Source organism: Coturnix japonica, chromosome 1, assembly GCF_054131305.1.
Source record: "Coturnix japonica strain WE chromosome 1, WE-NBRP24, whole genome shotgun sequence".
NCBI classification, from domain to species: Eukaryota; Metazoa; Chordata; class Aves; order Galliformes; family Phasianidae; genus Coturnix; species Coturnix japonica.
This window is the reverse complement of record NC_140663.1, coordinates 34,963,286-34,988,435: the sequence shown is the minus strand read 5'-3', so window position 1 is coordinate 34,988,435 and position 25,150 is coordinate 34,963,286. Positions and strand designations below refer to the sequence as shown.

Sequence of the window (25,150 nt, the reverse complement as noted above, 5' to 3'; positions counted from 1 at the left end):
GCAAAGTCTCTCAGCACATTGGTTTTAACTCTGGGATTGTGTTTTCAGCATCTGTGCAGTTGGTCTCCAGTGAAATGCTGCATTTGAGAGACCTACTAATTTATTTCTGCTCTTGCCAACTGACTTACCCTGCATATTAATACTAACAATCATGTTTGAACAAATGGGCCCATTAATTCAAACTTCATTTCCTTTTCAATTGGTAATATATGTAAAGAACAATAACCAATGCAGCATAATTTTACCCATGGCTGTTATAAGTGGGTACACAATATCACATTTATTTCCTTCTAAAAGAATTGCTTCTAAATGAGCAAAGGATATTACAAGTGTTAGCTTTTCTCCTTCCCTCAATGCATTGTGAAGATGTGGGAGGGTTGTTGGAGAAGCTGTTTAAACTTAGACTGAAGTTGAATGTTATTTGGGAGTTTGATCCAAAGTCAGATGCCTCCAAGGGAGCATTTCTTTTTCACTTTTAGGGTTTGCTATAGTACCATAATAAACATTTGCAAAATGATGAAAAAATGAAGGAATGCATTAAAAAGCATAAAAAATATCATGAACATCAACAACAGAAAAACCCTAATTCTCAATCCAACAATCTCCTGCCAAGAATAATGAGCAAACATTGTTTCATTATTAAAATAGAATTATTTTTCAGATTAGGAGCATAGAAGTGAGTCTATCAATAGTTGCAATCATACTTCAGTATTCAGTTGTCCAGCAGGGAAGGCAATCAAGAAAGTTAGAACTGCCTTTGGGAAACTCAAGTTGTAACACTTAAGGAAATAGAATGGAATTGTACAAGCTCTTGAGATTTTAATAGGCAAGACCCTGAGTTATGATGAAAAACACAATTAGATTCTTCAGTGCAGACAAAATAAAGAGCACTGGTTGATATTGTTTCCATGAGAAACACAGGCAATTAATGAGGAGTTTCTGGTGGCATGACTAGAGTTTCAAAGCTAAGATCATAGAGATTCCCATATAGAAAATCCCCCTCAAAGTGCTTCAGTCTAACTTCAGTACTGTCAGCTTGCATGGTCAATACCTGTAATTCAAACTCACAGCTTACATCTCATTGCAGCTGCTCCCATGAATCTGAACTATGAATTGTTTTTCAAATGGATTTGCTAAACACTCTCCATGGTTTTAAAATGTTCCCAATATGAGTAAAAAGCCCGAGTTTCTAAAGTCTTACCTTTTTCTATGGAAAGCATTTTTAATACCTCTTACCTCGGCTATCTTAAAATCTTCTTACAAAAATGATATTAACCTTCACAGAGCATATGATAAAGAAGTTTCCGAGAGGAATATCCTCAGTATGTGCAAATAACAAGTACCACAAAGAGACAGCCAGACTCTTGAAGGAAGCATCTCAAAGGTACCAGGAGTGAGCTGACTGATTAATTTCCTGCTCAATCAGTGTATTTCATTTTTCCACATTATCTAGTAGTGACTTCCTAGATAACTTCTGAGGAACAGATATAATGTAGCTCATCATTAAACAGAGAGTTTGTTAGCTGTTACCAAAATTTGATAATCTTTCAAGTTATCTTGGGTTTCATTCTGTTTGGGCTTGACCAGTCTGTGAAATGATGGTTGAAAATTAACTCCTAATGAAGTAGAAGAACAAAGCTTTTTATTGCTATTTATTTTCATTAAGTTAAAAATTATATAGATAAGTACAAGTGGCTGTTGTGTGCAATGAAGTCCTGGCATATAAGTTCTCCTTGAGGGCACATTCAGTGCTCCGCATGGCAAGATTTTCTGTGTGCTATTGCATTAAGTGCCACACTAGATGGTTCTTTCCTTCAACAGGATTATCTCACTGGCACAGACAAACACAAAAGCAAAATTCATTCAGAGACATATAAGGGACTTTACATCATAAAAATCTTTACAATATACTTTGGAGTACCCTCTGTGTACCTCTAAGGCTCAAAGGCTTTACTGTTTAACAGTAAACGCAGTAGCTGCAATGTATCACAAAACACAGCAGAAGACTTCAAGGGTCTCTGCAATAGGAAGAAATCTGCAAAGTGAAATTTTCAGATCATCACTTATAATGTTCCATTTGATAGGGCAAGAAAAATAGAAACAAACCAGATCTCAAATACCTGCCCTGTGGCAATACTCTTTCCCTCCCACAAATGAGTCTGTCTGTTTAAACATGTGTGAGCTGTACTAATCAAGCCCTCGAGAAATTTTAGAAGCAGTAGGAGTACTCCTGCAGCACTCCCAAAAACCTGTCTTCAGTCTCCTGTGGTTCAAATGAAAAGACAGCATCTTCTCCTTTCCCCATTCTCTGTTTCCTTCCAACCAAATTATGCATCCAGGGAAAAACTCTCCATGAAGATTTTTGTTTCTCATTCTCCCTTCTTCACATTTCGTTTCAGCATTCCTTCATAATAATTCTTTTTTGGAGATAGCCTTTGCATTTTGATGTAGTTTCCAGAATAATAAATAAATAAATAAATAAAAATCCCACTCTGAGTGTAAACTCTCTTTAGCATAAAGTTGGCAGACTATTCCCCTTGCTGATAACAGGCATTTGGGTATGTTGCCAGCATTTGCTTTGATAATAGTCACACTGTCTTACTGACAATTAATGCAGGCTTCCCTTTTAGACTGGTAATTAGGCCTTCAAAATGCCAGGATCCAGTCCAGGTCGAATATTCTGGTAGAAAATGTGAATAAATAAATCAAAAATTGAAGTTAATGGGAAATGATGCTATCTGGCTGAAATGCAACCTGGGTGCGGTATGACTGTGCTCTACAGCAGGGACCCAGGACAAAGCTGCAGCCATAGGACCAGGCCACCTTCCCCAGGCTGCACGCCCACCTGCAGAAGCCAGGGTACTTGCTTGCTGGCTGAATCAGATATTTTTCCCCAGTAAAGAAAACAAAATCTGTCACTGTGCAAGACAGAGAAAGATCTCTCTGACACTGCGGTCGTTCATGTTTATCAGTAGTCGTGACGAACACTGCAATTGAAATGGCCATAAAAAAACTCGTCCTCCAGCTGCATAGCAGTTGACAGCAGAAAGACAAAAACAGGAATGGGAGGGCTCTCAGCTATGTCTAACTATGGAACAGAAGCTATGGAAAAATCCTACTGTCTCAAACAACAACAAGAAAAAATGGGATGAGGGACATCTACTCTTTGCCTCTGTCTCAATATTATGCATATTTGCAACACAAGCCACTGAGTCAAAAGACATGCTGTTCCTTGTAAGCTTGCCTTCCCTGAAAGGATGTGGGGAGGGAAGCGACTGACGGCTGCTGAGGTGCACAGCCTGCCTGCCTCACGCATCTCTGAGTCACCTCTGCTTTTAAGAAAACTGATTTGTCAGGAGACAGACGTATAACCAAGTTCTGCCAGCTAAGCTGTAAAACACTGCTGCTCCTTTTGACCCAAGCAGTTAGACAGAGGATTTTGGTTCAAAGGAAAATCTAAGATTAGACAGACATTTCTCCTATGCAACCTGTTCAGTTCTGATTCAGGTTCCCTGGCCAAGACAAGAACAATACTTGGACGTGAGGATCTCTGCAGAAAGTTCAGATATCCTTTCAGTTTAGTGCCCTCTCCTAAAATACTTCATCTTTAGTTTTCTTCTAATCATCTTTGCTTAGAATCTCTAAGGAAAATCTCTTTTTACGCAGAGACAGAAAAATATGTATATTTCCCCACAAAAGGAATATAAACAAAAAACGTCTTCCTTTATCCACACGCATATTGCAAGTACCACTGAGGTGGCTGTTGTACCACCTCTGTCTTGAGAAGACACCAAAGGTTGTTCTCTCCCTCTCCTTTTTGTTTTTTTAAGTTGCTTTTAATAATGAAGGATGCGTGATATTAATGACAGGGTGATTTAATACAACCATGGCAACACGTTCTGCTGCTGCCTTCCTATTTAAAACATGGGAAATAAGAGGGAGAATCTATTTCTAAGTTCTGTCAAACCTAATTTTACAGTCCACATATAAAGGAAATCATTAAAAAGCAGTTATAAGTTTTCTCTCATGTTTATAGGGGAAAAGACTGTTCTGGGTTTTTAAATTTCAGATAAAACATCTCTGTTTTCAGTAAACTTTACATATTTTGCTTTTGAATATAAAATATGTTTTAGCCATGTAAAAATCATCAGTTTGGCAGCAAACCTTTCCTAAGAGATGGAAGGATCTTTATTCTCAAGCAGCAGAAATATTGTTTCCATTTTGTGTGGGCTTCCTTTTTAACCGAGCAATCTGGTTATTTAAAAAATAAACCAAGATGACGTTTCTGTCTGCCATATTCTGCAGGCAAAAAGTAACAGAATTGCAAAGTGCTGTAATCACTGGAACTGGGAAACTGGACTTGATAAGCTTTGTTTCCCATATAATCAATTCAGGTGAGTTGGCAACGGTTGAAATCAAATTCTGGGGATGAGCAGATGTGCCTTTAAATGACTGAGCTCATACTCCATCTTTGTAGTCTAAAGGGGAAAAAAGGGAAGTTTTAGGGGTTTACTAATATGACTTTTAAACCATCTTTTCCCTCCCTGCCAACATGTTTAGAAGGAGAAGGCTTTTGTGTGAGAAGACAGTGTAAAATATAGGTCCCAATCTGAAGGACAGCTTTTTCTCTCAATTTTCAAATACCATCCATGATTTTACTAAGAAATGCCTTTGTTTTTTGGACTTTATGTTTGTCGAGTCTGAGACTTCTATTAGGCTGGAGGTCTGAGTGCACTCACCCAAAAACATAATAATTTTGATTACGAGTTTGATTTTCTTTTTCTCAGTTTGTTTTGATTTTTTTCACAAGCTTCTCTGCAGCTAGAAAAGAACAGAAGAGAAATTCCTGCTGTGGCAGAGTGGAGATTGCATGATTTATGTTTGATAGCTCTTTGTTTTAGTAATTCTCAATGTCAGTGGAAAAGATGGTCGTGAGGGTGCAAGGCTGGAAAGCATGTCTTTATCGGTGACAGAGCTTTGAGGTGAGGAGGGGGAAATTAGAGCAACCTGTAAAGAGTGGAGAAGCATTTCCCTCCTGAATAAGGGATTTATTATTAATAATTTTTATTTTTATTTTTCCCCAGGTAGAAGTACAAAGAGAATAAAGGAAGATAAAGGAGGGCTTGAGGATGGGAGCTGTGACCCAGGCAACACTAGTAACACAATAGCCGTTCTGAACTAAATCTGCATTTCTTTTATCCTATTACCAAGGAAGGCCAGGTTATATTTATTGCTTGCTCCAGTTAAAGAGCAGCACAGAGCAGAAACGGCTCCAAAACAGACTAAGGATGAAGCTTTTGCCTTCACTGCACTCTGCTGGGGGTTCCTGCCCTGCTCCCCTCCTTTGCCCCCTGTCACCTCCTGCCAGGGAGGTCCCTGCAAGCACAGGTCCTTGCATCATGGGCTTGACAGAGGGCAGGTCATGCGTGCCTGGGCTCTGTTTGCATCTAACCTTCTTCCATCACGAGCTTTGTCACCGGTGCGGAAAAGGTGGGAAATAACCTCCTCACACTGAATCTTAAACCACAAAATGGGTAGTTAGAAGGAGGGGGTTATTTTTAGGAGCATTCTTTTGCCACTTGTGATTTAGGACCTTCAAAATGTAGCAGGAATTTCCAGAGAAAACTTGACACACACAGACATCTCCAGTGAAGGAAAGGAACAAGATGCAAATACCACTACAAAGTCACTGGTCTCCTTCTTCCCGGGCAGAAAGAAAACAAGCTGTAGTGAGCATTGAGATCCTTGAGAAAAAATTCACACCTTCCCAACCTGGTTGGACCTCTCTCATTATTTCCAAAATACAAAAGGACATGCCTGACCATTCACTTGGATTGTCAATCGTTAAAAAGCTGCACTTTCCATGTCAACCAGGTGTACTCCCCCAGGACCTCTTGAGGGGTCGAGTGCTCCTCATTCCCTGTTCAGTGTGCCACTGGAGCTGACAGACACTTCCACAAAACAGTTTTTTCTTATACCATTACACTCATTATTTTAAACCCGGTGTTAATTAACTCGTATTAAAGATTGCACACTATTGGTGCAGGCAGCCCCAGAGAGGGATAGCTGAGCTCACATATCTAAAGGGACTGCACAAAAGCAGAGGATTCAAATGAGCATCTCACCCTGCAATCCAGTGGGATACTTATCACCTAACAAAGCATCTGCAATGCTGCAGTGTCCTGCCTGATGAGAACCACAAGAGTTGTGCTGGTAAGGAAAATGTAGGCAGGACTAGGCTCAATACCAAGGATCTGTGGACCAAGATTAGCATGCACATTTTTCTTTTGCAGGTCCTTCGAGAACCAAATTGACCATCTTACCTATTTCCTCTCCAGTGCACCTAGAAGATGTTAGAAACTGCACATTTAAGGTTAAGTTTGGTAGAAATTCCAACTGTCATTCACAGGTACCAATTATTTTACAAATGGACTGTGATCTGATGGGTGCCTCTGACAGAAGATGGCTGCTGTCAGTCTGGGATGGTCAAACTCATCTTGATTACCTCAATCTTGTTCCATGAGAATTTGTAGCATATTTCCTCTGAAACAAAGAAACATGGCCCATAAGCCAGCCAGAGACCAGCAGGCATTTCCTAGACCTAGGGAGTATTATTATCTTAGAAGGCAGCACTGCCATCTGGGGGATGGAAAAGCAATATTTCAGTCACACTTTGGCGCGGGGGGGGGACATGGAAAAATAAATAGAAGCCTGTAGTAGCTCACAATGATTTTCTTACAGTATACATGAATCAACCATACCCTCTTGGATTATTGCTTTCAATTGAGTAACATCATTTTTCACTTTAAAACAAAGGTTCTACCCTTCCAGAAGCATAAGTAAGTGGGGTCTTGCCTTTTTAATGTTTATAACATTTAGCAGTTGGCTACATGGTGTAAACACTTTGTAATGAATTTGCTGTAATTCCTTGAATTACAGTATTATTCCCTTTTTGCTCACTTACACCAGTAAACAGGGGCAGAGGTGATTTGCTGAGCCCAGCTAATAAACAATTCCAGAGTCCAGTCTGTGGTCTTTGAAATTCATAACAAATAATAATGCAGACATTACCATGCCCACATCTTTTGATATCCTACTGAGCCTACAGTTGTATTTTTTAGACACAGCATTTATTTTGAAACACGTGCTTTATTCCTGGGAAAACTGCAATCCTTTTATCCCTCCCATCTAGGTCTGTCAGGATTTCCTTCTGCTTCACTAATACAGAAACTGCTGCACATACTTACATAGCTAATTATTCCTCTGATTTAACCTGAAGTCCTTGTAGAATATAGAGCCGGCAGTCTCAAAATAAATAAACAACCCAACAGCAATAACAAAAACAAATCCAAAACCCAGCAACACGGTTTATCAACAAATATGATATTCTGGCATGCAGTCAGCTGCTTCTGATGTCCTAAAATGACTGCATATTCTCTGCATAGGTGTGTTCATAATGACTCAGAGTGAGGGAGCAGAAGCTGAACTGAGACCACACTCAGGACAGAAGGGTGATTCCAGCGCCTGTTTTGACCTTCATTTTGTGCTTCCATCCTTCCACCCTACTGGCACAGACAAGATTGCAAACTGTCTCTCTGTGTTATTTTCCTTCTGCTCCCCCAAATGAAGGTTAGCCTGCAACCAGATCTGCTCTCTGCCAACACAGGCACAAGGGAAAGCTGAGATCCTGCAGTCTGACTGCTATTTTGAGAGGTGGTACAAGCTCTGTATCTACTTAAGATGAGCATGAAGCCATGTCCTCCCTTATGCAGTTTACAAACCTAATAAACGAATCATATTTGAGGTAGCATATATTAGCCCACCAGAAGATTATTGCATGAAGTTTCTAATAGTCTTTGGGGTTTATTGTTTTGTTTTAAGGAATAAACTCATTGTTTTATGTCTGTAAAGCATACAGAAGGGACTTATAAATCTAAAACAACATAAAGCAACAGAACAAGGCTCTTCTGACTGAATGAGCAGACATTTTTATGTGGATTCTTATATAACTATATTGTATAAGCATACACAAATGAATTACCCCAAACAGTATTATTTGAACTGACTTGCTGCTTATTTTTTACCTACCATTAAGTGCAAACAATTTTCCTCTGTGTTAAATCACTTTCTTCCGATATCACCTTTTAGTGAGCCCATCTATTGCATCGCTGCTGGGAAGATTCTCCTGCAGAAGATAAGGAACATCTTTAATCATCTTTAATGCTGCCTTATAAAGCACCAAGCACCGTTTTTACCCTCTTTACGAAATGTACTGGCCATCAGACTTTTTCCTTACCCACAGAAGAGACTGTTCTGTTCTTGAGCAATTTGCTTGAAAACAGAAGTTTGCTTGAAGATAAAGACCAGTGGGTGGCTCTTGAGCTATGAGCAATTTATGTGACTCCCCAGCACAGCTGGATCCAGATGTCCCAGCTGTGGGAGCTCCCCTAAGTGCTCAGCTCCAAGAAGAATTGACCCAGGAGGGACAGCCAATGTCTGCAGCTGAAGCCAAGCCTTCAAGACAATAAAGAGGAGCTCCTGTTGATTGTGGCCATGCAAAGATTTTGGAACATGGCCTTAATGTTGGCCATCATTAATAATGCCCATAGCATCAAAAAGCAAATGAGTGCATATTTGTCATACCATAAATGTCTGCTGCTACTGACAGCTGCCATAATTTTATGTGTGTTTGAGTACCAAATTTTGCTCTAGTGTAAGACATTAAAAGGTGTTGATACTGAATACCAAAAAGTACCATTCTGGCCTTGTAGGTAACAATGTTTTGAATGAAAATTAAATGCAACTCCTAAGGTCCTCAACAGGTTTGCATATTGTTAGCTAAGCCAACGGCATTCCATTTCAGATACCACAAAGCTAGTTTTGATCTCACTTTACAAAACGTCTAACACCAAGACTGCACAGCATTCTATCATCTCAGGTCAGCTAATGTTTGGTTTTTTTTTTTTATTTTTGAAATTCTCAAAACACTTATGAACCCCAAAGACATGGGTGATGTATTCAAAGTTGCCCAGGGGTTCTGGACACCCAAATCTCATTAATTATAATGAAAAAATGGGCTTTCAGCCCCTAGAGGCAAATCTGAAAACCTCAGCCAGATGGTATTGTTATTAAAGCACAGAACTGGGAGTTAAGAGCTGATGTGAAGAGCCTCACAAAGAAAACAGTGCTGTGCATAGGAACAATTAGTAATACTAGATTTACCAAGAAAATACAGCTGCGTGACTACAAATCTAAATGTCATCTATTCTACATTTAGCAAAAAACTAAGAACGTCAGCACACAGAGCTTTGAATTTTTTAGTTTTCTTGTGTCTTGTTACATCCCCCTAAGCCAATTTCTTCCTATCTGCTGAAGTTATGTTGCTCCTGAAGTAGCACATGTGGAAGTGGCTGATATGTCTCAGTTTTTACATTCACACTTTAAAACAGGTCTAACCATCCAAACAGAAAGAGATTACATATTTTCTGAATTACAGTTTCATCTAGTGAGTATGGTTTATAATAAGAAAACTCTACACAAGAATCACTTCAGAATGAACTGCAAACCATTGTATATGAGGGCTTTTAACAGCTGAGGAAAGAGATAATAAAACAAGCAAACAGACCATATACAAAAGTAAAAAACAAAACAAAACAAAAAAAACAAACCCTTTTTTGTTCATTTTCAAGGAAGGTCTCAACAGTCTATTCAGTACAATAAGACAGCTTCATGTTCTCATCTATGTAGGAATCAGGAAATCAAAAGAATTAGAAATACTGTGTATCTGGGCAAGGAAGAAATCAGAGCTTGCTTTCAGATCTAGCTTTTCCTTTAAATTGCACAGCCCTTGCACAAAACATGGTGGGATGACCAGCCAGAGACAGATGGAGCCATGTTCTAATCAGCACTGGAAGAACTGCTTGCTGTAAACACAGATATTAAATTTGCTTGTGACAGCATTCATTTTCATTTGACAACATTCTGGCCCTTTAACCAGAATAAAAGCTTGCAGACAGTGACAGCACTGCTTTTGAGACTCTGCAGTTTTGCAGAGTGGAAGGAAATTTCCTGCTGGAGTCCAGAAGCAAACACTGGGAGCATCAGGGGTTGTGTTATTCATAGTCCATACAACTGTTACTCCCTTATAACCACTATATCATAACCTGAGTTATGTCTCAAGGATTTATTAGACATCTGCTTCCTTATCATTTTATAGCAGAAAACCTGTTCTCTGTTTTCCTCCATAATTCATATATTATTTGGCTCTCAAAAAATCAAAGCCACGGGAAGCTAGATATTTCAAAAAAATAGTTACATTACATTTCAGAAAGATTCTGTATTGGGTGGGGGTCAAAGCAATCATAATCAGCTCAATCTGTTCATCTGCCACCCCCCTTCCAATCCTTTGCCTTTGCGTCTGGCCATGGCAGACAGTATCCTGTAGGACACCGTGTCTTCCAAGTACTCTGAAGCAGCGTTTTCTTGCTGGGAGTTGCCTTTGCTCTGAAAACAAAGGACCAGTGAAGGTGGCAATGTCTATGTTACATGCAACATTAAACCCTTCATGGTAAAGAGATAAAAGGATGCAGGGTGATCCTGTGGTGTTAAACACTGGTGTAGCCAGTGGCCAGTGTACAGCATAATGGAAGCTGAATGGTGGTGTTATGGGATCAAGCTCTTGGCTGAAGTTGTGAAACAAAGTAAGTCACACCTATAAATTGCTACTCAGGTGCTAAGGTACAAGCACTGCCAAATTTACAAAACTGCAGAGGAGTTGTTGTAAAAGGACTTTAGGAAACAGAGGCAGATGGTACCATGCAGCACCAGAAGATCCCCCCCAGAGAGAACTGAGAGAGGAAGGAAGCTGCACTTTGGCTTTGTCCTGAAAGGGGTGAGGGAATGGATGGAAACTGGTTACCAGTGGTCAGGGTTAGCATATAGGGTTGGACAGGCCATCAGTGTGACTCTATACAGCTACCATTTTTCTATTTTGTGCCAGGATTTGTATATTTTTATTAGTCAAGAAGGATAAAGAGGATGAATGCATTTACTTCCTCCTTGTAGAGTCTTTGAAGAATTCAGAGAGGTCTGTGGTCTAAGTGGTATGAGACTTGATCTAAACAAAAAAAATGTTGGGATAGATTCTGAGAAACCAGGTAACTCACCTGCCAGGCTTTTCTTAGAGAAGACTTGTAGATGGCTACCCTCTGGTTTATCCCAGAGGGTATCCATCAGGGATGCCATGAAAGGCTCTGCAGACTCCGCGGCCAAAGCAAGACTCAAGAGCTGGTGATGTCTGAATGAATATTGATGAATAAATATCAAATGAATACAGTCAGCAATTTGGTCAGTAGAGGACCAGCAACTCTTATGAGTGGGACAATAGGAAAGGTTAGTTTCTCTGTTGTTTTGTTGTTCGTTTTGATTTGTTTGTTTTTGTACCAAACCAAAAGTTTTCTCCACATTTATAAGTTATGAAATTTTCTCTTAAGATTCGATGCGAAATAGATGGGATATTTCACACAGATGGGTTTATAATGGACACGTTCATGCTGCCTGAATTGTAATAGGGGACAGCTGTGATGGGGGAACAAAAAAAAAAGAAAGAAAGAAAAAAAAAAAAAAAGGAAAAAATCAGCTTTCAGAGGAAAAAACTTCCTCTACCTTTGCCATAACTTAAAAGGCAGCAAGACAATTTTTTTTGCCCTTTTCATAAGGAGCCTGGCCTGAGGCCATTCTTACGGTCACACTGGAGGGGAAGAGCCTTAAGGAGCCATCACTCATCCTAACCTGCTCTTTCTTATATGTATCCTTTTTTGTTAAGGAGGCAGCTTTAATTGAAAATATGTCTGCTTGAGAAAGAACAAGGGTCATGAACTTGCTCCACGTTGGGAGCCTGAAGGAAAAAACTGGCCCAGCTTTGTTAAAATGCCTTTTTCATGCAGCCGGATACAGTCTCTGCAGAATTTAGTCCTGTTCACATTCATGCCCAACCCCCACCTCCTGCTCCCAGCTGCTCAGGTATTTTTTGTGGCTGGTACAGTGGAAGTGAGTCCAAACAGGATTATCTCCTAAAGAGAGATGAAGGAGAGACCAGGTACGGGTCAGCACACAGAACCTCCATGCAGGAGTGACCCTCAGCCACATCATAGAGCTGGGTCACTTATTCCCAGCCATTCTCTCAGCAGCAAAGCAACCCATGCTTCAAAAACTATATGTAAAATTGTCCTAGCTTGTGCTGTTTCCATAGTTTTCAGTTGCACTACAGCATTTTGCCCCAACGACCCTAAAAAATATCCGTCTCACATTGCTGCAAATCACAAACTAAGGACTAAGTCATCCTCACGCTGTGAAGTTTACCAGAGCTGTTGAAGAAAAGAGAACCAAAATTTTATTCTCAGTATCAAATCTGGTAATCAAATCCACTAGCCACAGGAAAGCTGAAACATCAAGTGAATACAGCCTTTGAAAAAGTATTATTTTTCCACTAGGTTGGCTTCCTCCCTTTGTTTGATTGAGTAAACTGACCTGTCCCATTAAAAAAAAAAAGAAAGTAAGCCCTGCCTCAACCAAATATGAGATCTAGAAAGGATTTCTTTCCAGCACCCAACCTTTCCAGACCCCAGGAGCTCACAATTGCCATGGACAGATGCAGTTGTGAAAGACCTGTTTGCAAGGAGGCCCATAGAAGGGAGCTGTACTCTGCAAAGGGCTGGTAAAAACCTCAACAGGATTAATTACACACCATTTCCCCTGTCCACTACAGTCAAATGGGGCTTGGAAAGAGCAACTTTGCTCTTTTGAAGCCAAAGTTGTGTGTTGAAAATGAATTCTTTTTCTCTAAACCTTGCTCTGGTGGTAGGAGCTGATCAGATTTCCTCCAGGTCCCTGGGAACTTCACATATTGTCCATCACTCCATCATGCTGCTCCCAACACCTCTCAGTGATTGCACAGACAGCCCCATTTATCTTTTGTGGTTTTTTTTTCCCCTCTTTTTTTCCTGATAGAAAAAGCATGACAAATATAAGTCAATCACTCTCTTTTAAAGGATAACAGCAGGAGGATAGCAAAATTGCTCCTCAGTTACAGCTGCTCTAAAGAAATGCATTGTCCCCCTGTGCTGTTACTGGAGGGACAGCTTGTTAAATGGTGTAAAACATCACAGTCGTATTCTTATAAGAGTTTCTGAAGAAGGCGTTTCATGGCCATTGTGGATAGATGTCTGTTCACCATCATATAAATATTTCCATGTATCTCTCTTGTAAATCATCAGCTATAGAGAGCAAAGTATACATTTTGATGATGAAGAGCTTCATATAAACAGAATGACTGGCAATGCAGCATCTGCTTTGCTCGATCAAAAGTGAACGCGATGTATCCAACATAACCTTAAGTTACTGTGAAAAGCAAACACATTTGTAATTCATCTGTTAGAACAGCAACAGAAGCAAATTAACCGGCTGCTACCATCTGAGAAATAGGATACAAGCATTTTAGTTGGAAATAAAGTTCATATAAGGTTTACTTCACACTCTGATCATTCAGTTTTATTGTCTGAATTGGAGAGGTCCCAGTTCAACAGTGAATTCAACTGCATTCTTAAATTTTGCTAAGGCAAACAACCACATAAAGCTTTCGGGATGTCTATCTGCAACCCAGTAAGGTGGCCTTTGCACTAAAATTCAGTGGTAACACCCACCCTGTCCCTTAAAAGCTGCCTCTGCAGGACTCTAAAGGTGATGCTAAGTCTGTCTTGACTGTGAATTTGCCCCTTTTGAAGTGTCTGACACTGACACCCAAGGTGCCTGGAAGTGTTTTAGGCTTATGTGGCTTAGAATGCCATGAACTGTCTTACCACATTGCCAGAGAATCCCAAAGAGGCTCTATAATTGTGACTGCTGAGATAACTGCATTCATGGAGATGTGGGGGAGGCAGAGAGCAGGCAAAGCTCCCCTTACACTATGTAGGCAAACACGGTCTCAGAACAGACCCCTGCTGAAAAGGATTGGGCTTAACAATTTAACCTAAAATTAAAAAATTAAACCTAAATTAAGAGAACAGTTATCAAGTTAAATAAAGACATTATTCAAAGCAACCAGGACTGTAGTTGGTTCAAAATTCAAGTCAGGCATTTTCCTCCTGTAGTTTTGCAGTCTTATTTGAACGATATTTATTCTCTTCCCGCTCCACTTCACCCAACTGTGATGATCATCAAACAGGAGTTGTTCAGCCTCATTGCATGAGATGAGCTGTCTTGCTCACAAGTGGGCAAACCCTCTCCTCTTCTCCAAATTCTTATAAACTGAGTTATTGATCACACTTTTTGCTGCAGTAGTTTAAAGCTGCAGAACAGTAGTGTGGAGCTGTAACAGCTTGCTGGTAACTCAGTCATGGGGGCATGTTTTGAAATGCAGATTAATAACAATTGTTATTCTAACAGAAAATTTTCATCTGTGCTTGTACCTAGATCTCATTTTAAGTCACTGTTGTTATCACTCCCTTCAGCGAGGGAAGGAGGAGCCCTGGGTTTTGATTCAGGCTTCTAATGAGAGAAGAACAGAAACCTGCTGAAAAGAGCAGAAGGTATCCATATGGGTGAGAGCAGAAGCCAGATAGACAGTAGTGTAAATTAAACTGCTACATCTAATCCTTCAAGGAAACTGAGTTGGGGAGGGCTCTTAGGATATTACTGCAAAGTGTAACTCTAAGCACAGGTTTGGAGTATAAATTTGGTATTTCAGATATAAATGAAACCTGATGGGAAAGATAAGGACACGCTTTATTTGAGAAATAAAGATATCAAGGTGAAGGTGCTCATATAACCTGCAGTAAGGATGTAATGAGACACAAAGAATGAGTAACAGATTTTTGTTTGAGTCATGACCACTTCAGGGAATATTAGTGAGAAAGCTCCTTGCAGGTGGGTAAAGGGAGATCTGGAGGGCATGAAAGTGAAATTGTCAGCAAAGTTCCTGAATTAGTCATTCTGTGATGAAGACCTGCTAACAAGGCAAAATAAAGGTGAACATGAACCACAGTCTCACATGAACAAAACAATGTGTTGGTCCTCACGAAATGCTTCATCATCTGTTGAACTAAGAAACAAGAGTTCTGTCCTCAGTATCACTCACTGCTTGTTCTGAATGTATGAAGAACCGATGTTTATAAAATTATGATGCAATTATTAACTGATAGTTGGCAAATTTGCTTATTACAATAAAATTGTCACAATAAGATAAGAAAACATAACCTACAATTTACAGCCACATAAACCTATAGCAGAAGATATCTAAGACAGATACATGCAATACATTTTGATTTTTACTGTATGCTTCACATACATTTTCCTATTAGGATCCTCGTTTGCAAGGCAGATACCTAACTTGCAATGTGAATGATTGAAGTTGTATGGATGTAGTATACTTCTAGTCTGGCACTGAAAACTTGAGCTATTGGAAGAGTCTTGTTCAGCTAAACTAAAAGAATGAGGGTGGATGAGACTCCTATCTATTAATACATAGGGCAAAGGAAGAAAAGGAACACAGGAATACAGGAAATTTTAACACTCAAAGGCAGTACTGGTACAAGAATAAATGAGTATAAAGCAGTCATGAATGCATTTATGCTGGAAATGAGAAAAGGTTTCTAATGATCACAGGAGTGAAGCAATTTTATAATAGAAAAATAGGTCAAAAATTTAACTAATGCTTAAGACGGAGAATAAGAGCTATTGTTTAATGAACAAAATTGAATGTGGCAGCAAGTGATAAGCAGAGAATAAACTCAATATGAAAGATTCCTTTTATTTCACTTCTGAATATAAAATTGTCCCCCTACCCACCCCCCTCACTCCCCCTTTTTTTTTCCTAGAGCCCTAGATAGGAACTTAATAAACATACTGCCTTTAATTATCATCTGTAATTTATTTTCTAAATTAACAAGAACACTAAGGGACAGTAATTACAATGAAAATATCATGCTAATATTCACCTTTTTACTCTTATCTTTTCGTTTGCTGTAGCTCACAGTTGGTATATGTGATAGCAAAGACAGCAATCTATTGAGCACCTATGTTAGATCCAAAAGCTTTTTTTTTTTCTTCTTAGTATTTGCTGGGGAGCAACTTCTTCCAAGGGAAGATAAATTATATCATTTGTTGAAGTTGACACAACTGATTTTCAAGATTTCTAGGATCATTGCCTTAATGTAGGGATCACTGTTGATGGAAATTTGATAAATAAGAACTTATGTGTCCCTTTCTCCCCCAACCCCTTTTCTTTCTTTCTTTCCCTTTATGAATCACAGAATGTATTGTCTCAGGGAATGCTATGGTAACAAAAACCCTCTTATTTGCTTTCATTGCTCTGATGGACTCATGTACAATATCACTAGAATAAAAGCAGGCAGGGATTTGCCTTAAGTGCTTTACTTAATTCTACTAATACAGTTTAATTTCTAATAACTTACACACCCACCAAAAAAAAAAAAATAAATAAAAAAAAATGACACTAACTCAGTATTATGGGCCCTCCCTCATCCTTTGCCTTCCAGTTGTTTCACTGCTTCCTGTTATAGGAGAGCACATGCAGGAAAAATCTCTTCTTGACAGAACTGTTTCATTCAGCCTCTTTACATAACAGAAATGTCGGAACAATACAGAGACTTTCCTTAGAGATGCAACACGTGCACCTAGGAATAACACATAAACCTCAGATAGCCCATGTAAAGTGGTATGATCTCCACCTTCCTTCTTTTAATCTAGAGTTAACCAAGAACTAATGGAACGCAGTTGATTCTAAACAAAAATTGTGTGGTTAAGTATCACTGAAATCCAGTCAATGTCTGTGATTATTTTTAGAAAGCCAATTGTCTTATTATGCTCTGTACATTCATGTAATTGTTTGTGTTATACAGCACGTTACACAATTATATGGGTATAACTATAACACTCTTAAACTATTTTAACTATATTGAGAATCAATTTATGCTGTTTGTAAAAACTGGAAACCATGGGAGATGAGGTTTTGAACAAGCTCCATCAAATCTTAGGAGACATATTAGAGAGTAAAGAGAAGAGCCTAACAAAATATAACATAACAAGAAAACCAATAACTTTACTCATATTGCCTATATTACTCTCAAAGTGTTTAGTTTAAGTGCTTCAACAGCTTTTTTTATTACCTTCTCAATGTATTACAATCTCAGTGATCACTAGACCAATTTTGTCAATGTTATCAGTGGAATCTCTCATGCAACAGTTGCATCTCCTATTAATAAACACAACTGAGTCTCAAGAAAAATGAAAATCCTGGAGCTAAGAAAGCCAGGGAGTGTTAATGGAGCATTTTACCTTATCCTGAAAAAAAAAAGTACAACAAAATAACCATAATAATTAGAAAACTAAAGAGTCCTATGCAAAAGAATGTTTATGAATAGGCAAATTCAACTGCTAGTGCCACCTACCAAGGGTTAAAGGTACACAGAAAAAAGGACTCTAAAAACAAAAGTATTGGAAGATTGGGAGCAAAGTGATGGATGAGATGGCTAGATTTTAAACAAAACATTAGCCAGCCTTCTCTTTTTCATCCCTTTCCTCCTGCAGCAGAAAAGTGTCTGGAAAAATGCCTGAAAGCCCTGAAAGAATAACTGAAAAATCCATGAATGCACTGTAGAGGAAAATGTCAGTGGCTCCACTATAGCAGGCAATATTATGACATAACTGATGAATAAAGAGGGGACTCAAGCAACTGCTGACTCCAGTGGGAGCCTTCAAGCTCACAGCAAACGTGAAAATTTACCCCAGAGGTTAAAGGTGGGGAAGGGAGTGAGGAACTCCAGGTTATAACAAAGAGTGGGCACTGTTGAAACAGCCCTGAGCAGAACTTTGGATCATAGGTACCTCAAAGATGGTTGCTGTAGCTGAGATGAGGACCAAGATGGAATGCTATATGGAGGCTGAGAGATTAGCAAGACTCCCAGGCCCCATCATTTCTTTCCAATATTTGCAGTGCAGAACAGTGCTCCCCAAAAATATGTCAGCTGGATTTTTAGTTGGGTGAGAGTAAGTTTTATGTTGCCAATGAAATATTTATGGGTAAGTCAGGGCACAGCACTACTATCTGAAGTGCTCTCTGGTGCACAGTGACAGGACATCTTTGTGCTTGGGAGTTGTTTTTTCAACATCTGATAGGATGAAATTACAGATCTGCAGGAAGAAGGTGACTGTTGTCACCCAGCAAAGGCTTCATACTGAACTTTGCGCTGAAAATAAGGCAGTGACAAGTGAGAGGATCCAAACTCAGCACCTCCTCATGGTAATTTCAGTTTAATCTTTCTTTGACAGAGTGGTGTGATTTCTGTCTTACAGTTTCTCATCTTTGCCGTCCTTTCATTTGAACCTGTTTGTTGCTTTTATTAAATGATTATATACAGCCTGGAAGATTAAATGGTAATAAACCGTTCAGTGGCTGCACTGTTCCTCCTCTCACCTCTGTTTCCTTATGTTTGCAAGTGCCTACAGCTTTGTCTTCCTAACTGCTATGCAGCAGAGCTCTATGAGCATTTCCTGATTTATGTTACAAATAAGATATTAATTACAATATTTATTTTAATTAAACAATTTGTATGCACATAGGGTACTTTCAAAACCACTTTTTGCACAAAATTGCTGCTACCATTTATTACTACATGAATATTAATTGTTTTAATTAAATTGCAATAATACGAACTTGATAAACTACAAGAAATAATGCACAATGCAATCATCAATAAATTGGAGGATGGTGGGTGGGCATAGGGGGCATTAAACTGTGCTGTAGCCAGTGGAAAGATGGTCAGTGATACAAGGGGTTAAAGCCTTCATGAATCCATCATACACGTAAATATATCATGCTTTCATCAGACCATGGAAGTCTGACAATTATACATCCAGAATTGTACACTGTTGTAGTAATGTTTTCACGATTTAAAAGAAATAAATCAGAATTTCCAAACAAAAAGTGTTAGGGGGTATGCAAATCCAAGCCAAGTGGAAAAAAATGTCTTTAATCTATACAGACCATATCTCACTGAAGACAAAATGCCTGAAGTGGGACAAGGAGACAGCTCCTGGCTGGGCTCAAAGCTCCCTGAAAATCCTGGGGAGCAGTATTTTAAGCCTTGACATTTTAAACAGATGAGCATTTCCCTCAGCCTGCCCTCTCCTCCTTTTCCCTAGTGCTCAAATATCTTCTTTTTAAATACTCATTACTTGGATGCTGTGGTCACACAGCACTGACTTCAAACCTCTGCTTCCATGCACAGAACTGAGCAGCCACAGGAGCGGGGCTTTGAAGACACAGAAGAGACAAGCCACTGAGTTCACACAGCCTTGAAACACGGAACAGCAAGAAAGGACAAGCAAAAGGGAAACTGAAGCCTAACATCAGCACCAGCATAACACACACTCATTATACAGTCCCCTGCTTTCCTTTAGGATGTGAGATACACAGCTGCACTCTTGGTCCAGCCCTCACATCCTTGGTCCAGCTGCACTTAAAGCTTACACAAGGCTTTCAGAGAGAGGAGAACTGCCATGTGGAATGCCTGGTCAGAGACAAGCCGATAAAGCTTGCTATAGTTCCAATGTGGTTTTTTCCAGAACAGGATTTGGAAATGAGTTGCCAATAGACTGATCTCTTTCTTTTTTACTAATTTGCCAACATTGTTTTCATTAAGGGCTCCAAAGTGAAATCCCCCATGTCTTCTTCATCCCCGAATCATTTTGATATTCCAGAGGGTATTTATTCAGCACTTTTATATACTGGTTAATATGAATGTCCTCAGCAATCAAGACTACTTGGATTCTATGTAGTTCTCACAGCAACAAAATTTTTCAAAAGTAAGCAATTTTAACCAATCTTCATCTGATCATCAGAACTAACAAAGTAAATGGGGACTTCTTGTGCACCTGCCCTATGAGGAGAGGCTGAAGGAAGTGGGATTCAGCAATGGGAAACAAGATGGCCTCAGAAGGAATAATAGCAACACCTCATACCTAGGAGGTGGTCACTAGGAAGATGGAGTCAAAGTCTTTTGGAAGGTGTATGATGAGAAAATGATGGATAATTGTTCTGGCTTGAAATAAAGTGGTTGGGGGGGTGGGGGTTGGGGGTGGGACTTGGGTGGGACTTGGGTGGAATAAAAAAGAAAAAAATTAATAAGGAAAATTATGCATTGGAAAAAAATTGCCTGTGGATGTTGTAAACAAAGCCTTGGGCGACCTGGCCTGAATTCAGCGCTGACCCTGCTTCACTCAATAAATTTGGCCAGAAGACCTCCCAGTGTCCTTTGCTGTCCCAAAGAGTCTGCGATTACGGGTGGCTCTTATAACTGTAGTTATGTCACAGCAGCAAAGACTCAGGATGTAGTCCTTACACAAATCTCAGTCTTGTTCTGGAAAAGCCCTGAAGAGCTAATTTATAACTTTTCAGAGCACTGTGAAATAGTATGTGCATGTCATATTCAGGCACTGTCTACCCTGTAATCTGTATGTGCTACACAGGGAAGAACTTAAAGATAAGGCCCTATCCTAGCCTCTAGTCATTATTGATCTTAAGGCAGTATTTGTTATTTCAGAGCTTTGCTATGAGTTCTTGCTAAGATTTTGAGTTTTACATACTGAGCTATAAATAGAAAGTCAGTATGTCATCATATACACGATTCTTTGAGCTGAAATGAGATAAGCTCTTCAGAGCCTAAGTAAAGTAGAACTACAAGTTAGTTTTATTCATATTTTGACAAATTTTTTAATAAAGAAAAATTTAGTGATTTATTTTCAGCCAAATGAATAGTCATCCACTGCATTGTATTTCATGAAGAGGAATAAATTCCATTTCTTGCCTAAGGTACGTACTATGCCATGTAAGGATGTGAAAGGGACAGAACATTTCATACTGCTGGTGCTTCATATGGTGCACTATGCAGACTATATAAAAATCCCTTCATTAATACCTGTAGACTAACATGGGGCTGCAACTTCTGTTTGCATGCATCAGGAGTCCTTTTCTTGCTAATACTGTTTTGCTCTAATTTCTACATACAGTCATAGTGTAACAAAATTCTAAGTTGTCGCAAAGATGTAACCACATAACAAACAAATTCCACTTTGCGATACATACAACTAATTCAAATTTGGGATAACAGAGTAGTATGGATCTCATTAGAATGTTGCCATGTGGACCCAACAAGGCACCAAGCAGCTCCAATCATCCATCTTCCCTTTGTTCAAAGGCAGCTGAATTCATACAGATGAAGTACAGGAAAGGGCCACTAGGTCAATCAAGAAAACTTAGGCTTTAGAGAATAAAAGCTCAGCTCTCAATGTGGAGGTTGAGAATAGATACGATTGTTCTCTCTAAACATATTTGTGGGTCAAGGCAGGAAAATAAAAGATTTATTAAAGCTGAAGAGCAACATCAACACAAAAACAAATAGATAGATGAGATGACTCAGTTTAGGAAGCTAGAGGAGTATTTACAGGAATGGCCTTTCAGTATGAGTAATGAGGCAAACAACTTGCATAGCTTTGAGATAAAGCTTTATTAACTTTATGACACAGCTTCTTGTTATGGCATATATCCAGGAGATCCCTTCAGTCTTATGAAATGTGTTAACAAGACACAGCTACTCAGACAATGTTCATCCTGCATGATTGTTATCTAAGGATAAATTTAGGATAGGGAGACATTCTCTTCCACGTGACTGGAAGAAAGATCAAGAAAGAACATTACATAATTTCTTCATGCCTCCTTTGCTCAGAACAGAACATCCTTTTACTTTAAATTGTTGGCTTCACTGAAGTTTATGGGAATTTTGCCACTGATCACAGAGAAAGATGACTGTATTTTTATATATTACAACCCACACATCAGGTAGTGAGTGGCATGGCTTCTCAACATTAAATAAAAGCAAATGCTGGAATCACAGAGTTAACTGTTACTAAAGAGAAAATGTGAAAATCTCTTTACTCTTGATTTATTATGATTTTTTTTTAATCTCCTTATCAAACATTAAGTATGTGGAAGAGAACAAAAAGCAACCACAGCAATCATCCCTGTTCAGGATAAAGAACATTTTACTCAGAGGAACAGTACCTAGATATTAGTATTTCTAAAATTATATGCAGTGATACCAAAACAAAACAACAAAATCAATCTCAACACAAAGCACCTATTTCTTAAGGAAAAAAAAAAAAAAAAGAAAAAAGACACAAAATAAATAGATGGACAAACCCTAGATATTTCATAAAAGCATATTATAAACTAGCATGAAATCAGATTAATAAAAATTTCACACTGAAATGAAAGACAAACAAATCCTTCAAGAAAAGGACATCACACACTTGAATGAGGTTTAAGAGCCATGAAAAGCAGGACAAGCTAAAAAAAGATGCATACTGCAAAGTAGCCAGCACTTGTACACTGTGCATCCTATGGCTGCAGCTGCATTATAAAAACCTTTTGCACTCTCATGATAATCTTTTTAAATTATGGATTTGCAACCCTAAGATTTCTTGTTACCATGACAGCATGAAACAGTTGTTGCCCAACATTAGGGACCATGTGTTTCAGAAATTTCATTATATTGCTGTAGTATTTAGGTTACTTGGAAAATATTTTGTTCTTTTCCAGTGTATTTAATTCTGGGGGAGATGAGGCTTATTAAATCATTCAAAAGGCATGCTTATGAAGGGTGAAATATCAGAAATATGATAGGTTCTGTTCTCAACAAAATTAATCTTTTTGTTAGTACAAACATTTAATTGGACTGTTAATTAACATCGCGCTATATAATTCTGTAAATATTTGCACCAGAGGTCAGGCTCTGTTAATGTGGAATGATGTGACCAATGGTACTATGATACATATACACATGTAGCTCCTTCTATTTCTGAATGCTTCAGCATTATTTACTAAGCATTCCACATTTGGTGTATAACACTTATTAAAGGTAGCAATCATGACTTGCAAGGGATGAGCTTATGGTTCTCTCACGTTATTCTCACACTGCAGAAATCTGATCTCTTTCTTCCTTTTTTTTTTTTTAATTTTTTTTTTTTTTACCCTAGCTAACTACTATGGAATAGCAGAGAAGAAGCAAATGGGGATATCTGGGTCTTACTGAATTTCTTGCTGCTTACAAATAAGCCCCAGATGTGATAAATCAGTGGTGATTACACCACATGCAACCAGATGAACAGGTAAAATATTTACTCACAATTTTAGGGCAACGTTTCTTCCTGTTTTTTGAGATCTTAGAATGTATATAATAAAAGCATAGGTGCCCCATTCTTGAAAAACACAAGCAAATAGATACTCAGATTTGTCAAGGTTTTACCAGTGCCAGTGATCTCAGCCAGGCTGTAGCACAAGAGGTGTCCTTGAAGGCCTTAATGAAGCCAACTAGATCCGACATGAGGATGTCTGTTCTCCTGTTGTCTCCTGTACCAAAAAACAAGCTTTCTTTTGCTTTACCACTGCTCTACACAACGTGTACAATCATAACACCATTTTGAGAACCACCACAACAGTGCAGTATCTCATAAAATATATATTTTTTGTGATTAGCCACTTGCCAAATAGAAAAATGAAGGCAGGACTCTCCGTTAAGCCATCAGTAGGATAATGAACGAGGGCAACTGCAGCACGATCTGTTGCCACAGCATCAGCTAACAGGATTAAAAGGCTGATTTTATCCCCTTTGGTCTTACTTCAAACTCCTACAGGTGATTATTGTAAATAGCTTTGCATCTTTTAAGCAGAGCATAACAGGTATAATTGTTTACACATGTGCCTCAATCTCTCTGTCAGATGAGAGACAGACAAGCCCTTCTGTTCAGGCAACACAGATTTTTTCTGTACTGCAGAGGAGTAGTGGAGAAGAAAACATAAGCAACATTTGGTTCTTAATTTTTTCTATCATTAAACATGGCACATAGCTGAAAAGGTAATAAACATGATAATGAGTCTGGTAAATCCAAGAAATTATCTCTAAATTTGAGGTGAATTGCTGAGTTAACATGAAGAAGTAAGCACCATACTCACATACTATACTGCATCCAACTATCTCTGCTAATGATTACGAAATATATTTACAACGTGTGAAAAGCAAATTTGAGCATCTCAATACAACACAGCTGAAGGTGCACTACTAAATCCAAGTATTCAAAAATAGGAATTCAATTGCCTATATCAGATAACTGCCACTATATGTCCTTGCATTATTTCAGCCTGTAAATATCAGCACTACCCCCAGCATGTCCTAAGCCTCGATGGGATGCTATATAGTCCAGGGAACATGCCCATAGGCAGCAAGCAGGATCACAAGACATGCTGTGCCAATGATCATGGTCACATTTAATTGACCCCAACACAGCATTTACATTATCTGAGACAGGCAGGGGAACACTGAGATGATAAATAAAGGCACTGTCATGAGAGCAAAAAACAAACTTGTCTTAAAGCCAGTTTCTGGTACATATCAAGTGCTAACCTCAAGCATTATTTTACAGAATTCAGATGATTTTGTAGTGACTGTATTCCTAAATACCTCTGCATACAGTTCTGCAGTTTATTATCTGCACACTTTTATCAGTTTATTGTATCTGCTCTGTGTAAAGAGTCCTTTTTTCCTTTTTTTCTTCAACCAGCATCTGCTGTATGATTCAATCTTGTATATACCCAACAATACAGTCACAGTCCAGTGGTATAAAAAAGACTATAGTAAGAGCCAATTCTGTGGGTTTAAGTAGTAAGAACTCTAAGCTGTTTCACCACCTCAGCTTGACCTTGTAACAGCCACCAGGAGCTGTATCCACACAGTGCTGTGCAGGTAATACACAGGTCTGCTTGGTTCAATGATCACAACTCAAACATCAGAGGTTGCACTGGCAATCAGTAGAAGCTGTATCTGGAAACTAGACTGAATGCTAACCACACCTCTGTGCATCTTCTGACCTTCCAACTCCACTTCTTGTGAATCAGTATGTACTACATGCAAAGATACATAAATATGCTTGAAGTCTTAAAGAGGTTGGTTGGTTTTTTGGGGAGAAGAGTGAATAGAGATGGGAAGATTAGTATGGTTTCTTAAGCCTGAGTATTTTATTT

The 25,150-nt window shown here is 38.8% G+C and overlaps 1 long non-coding RNA gene across 1 annotated transcript; it reads right to left on the bottom strand.

Moving 5' to 3' along the window:
- Positions 1 to 936: 936 nt before the first annotated feature.
- LOC107310983 (uncharacterized) lies at positions 937 to 8,503 on the bottom strand. Its single transcript, XR_014942610.1, has 2 exons — positions 8,089 to 8,503; positions 937 to 6,543 (listed from the first exon to the last, which is right to left on the bottom strand). It is a non-coding gene; the product is annotated as an uncharacterized LOC107310983 (long non-coding RNA).
- Positions 8,504 to 25,150: the final 16,647 nt, after the last annotated feature.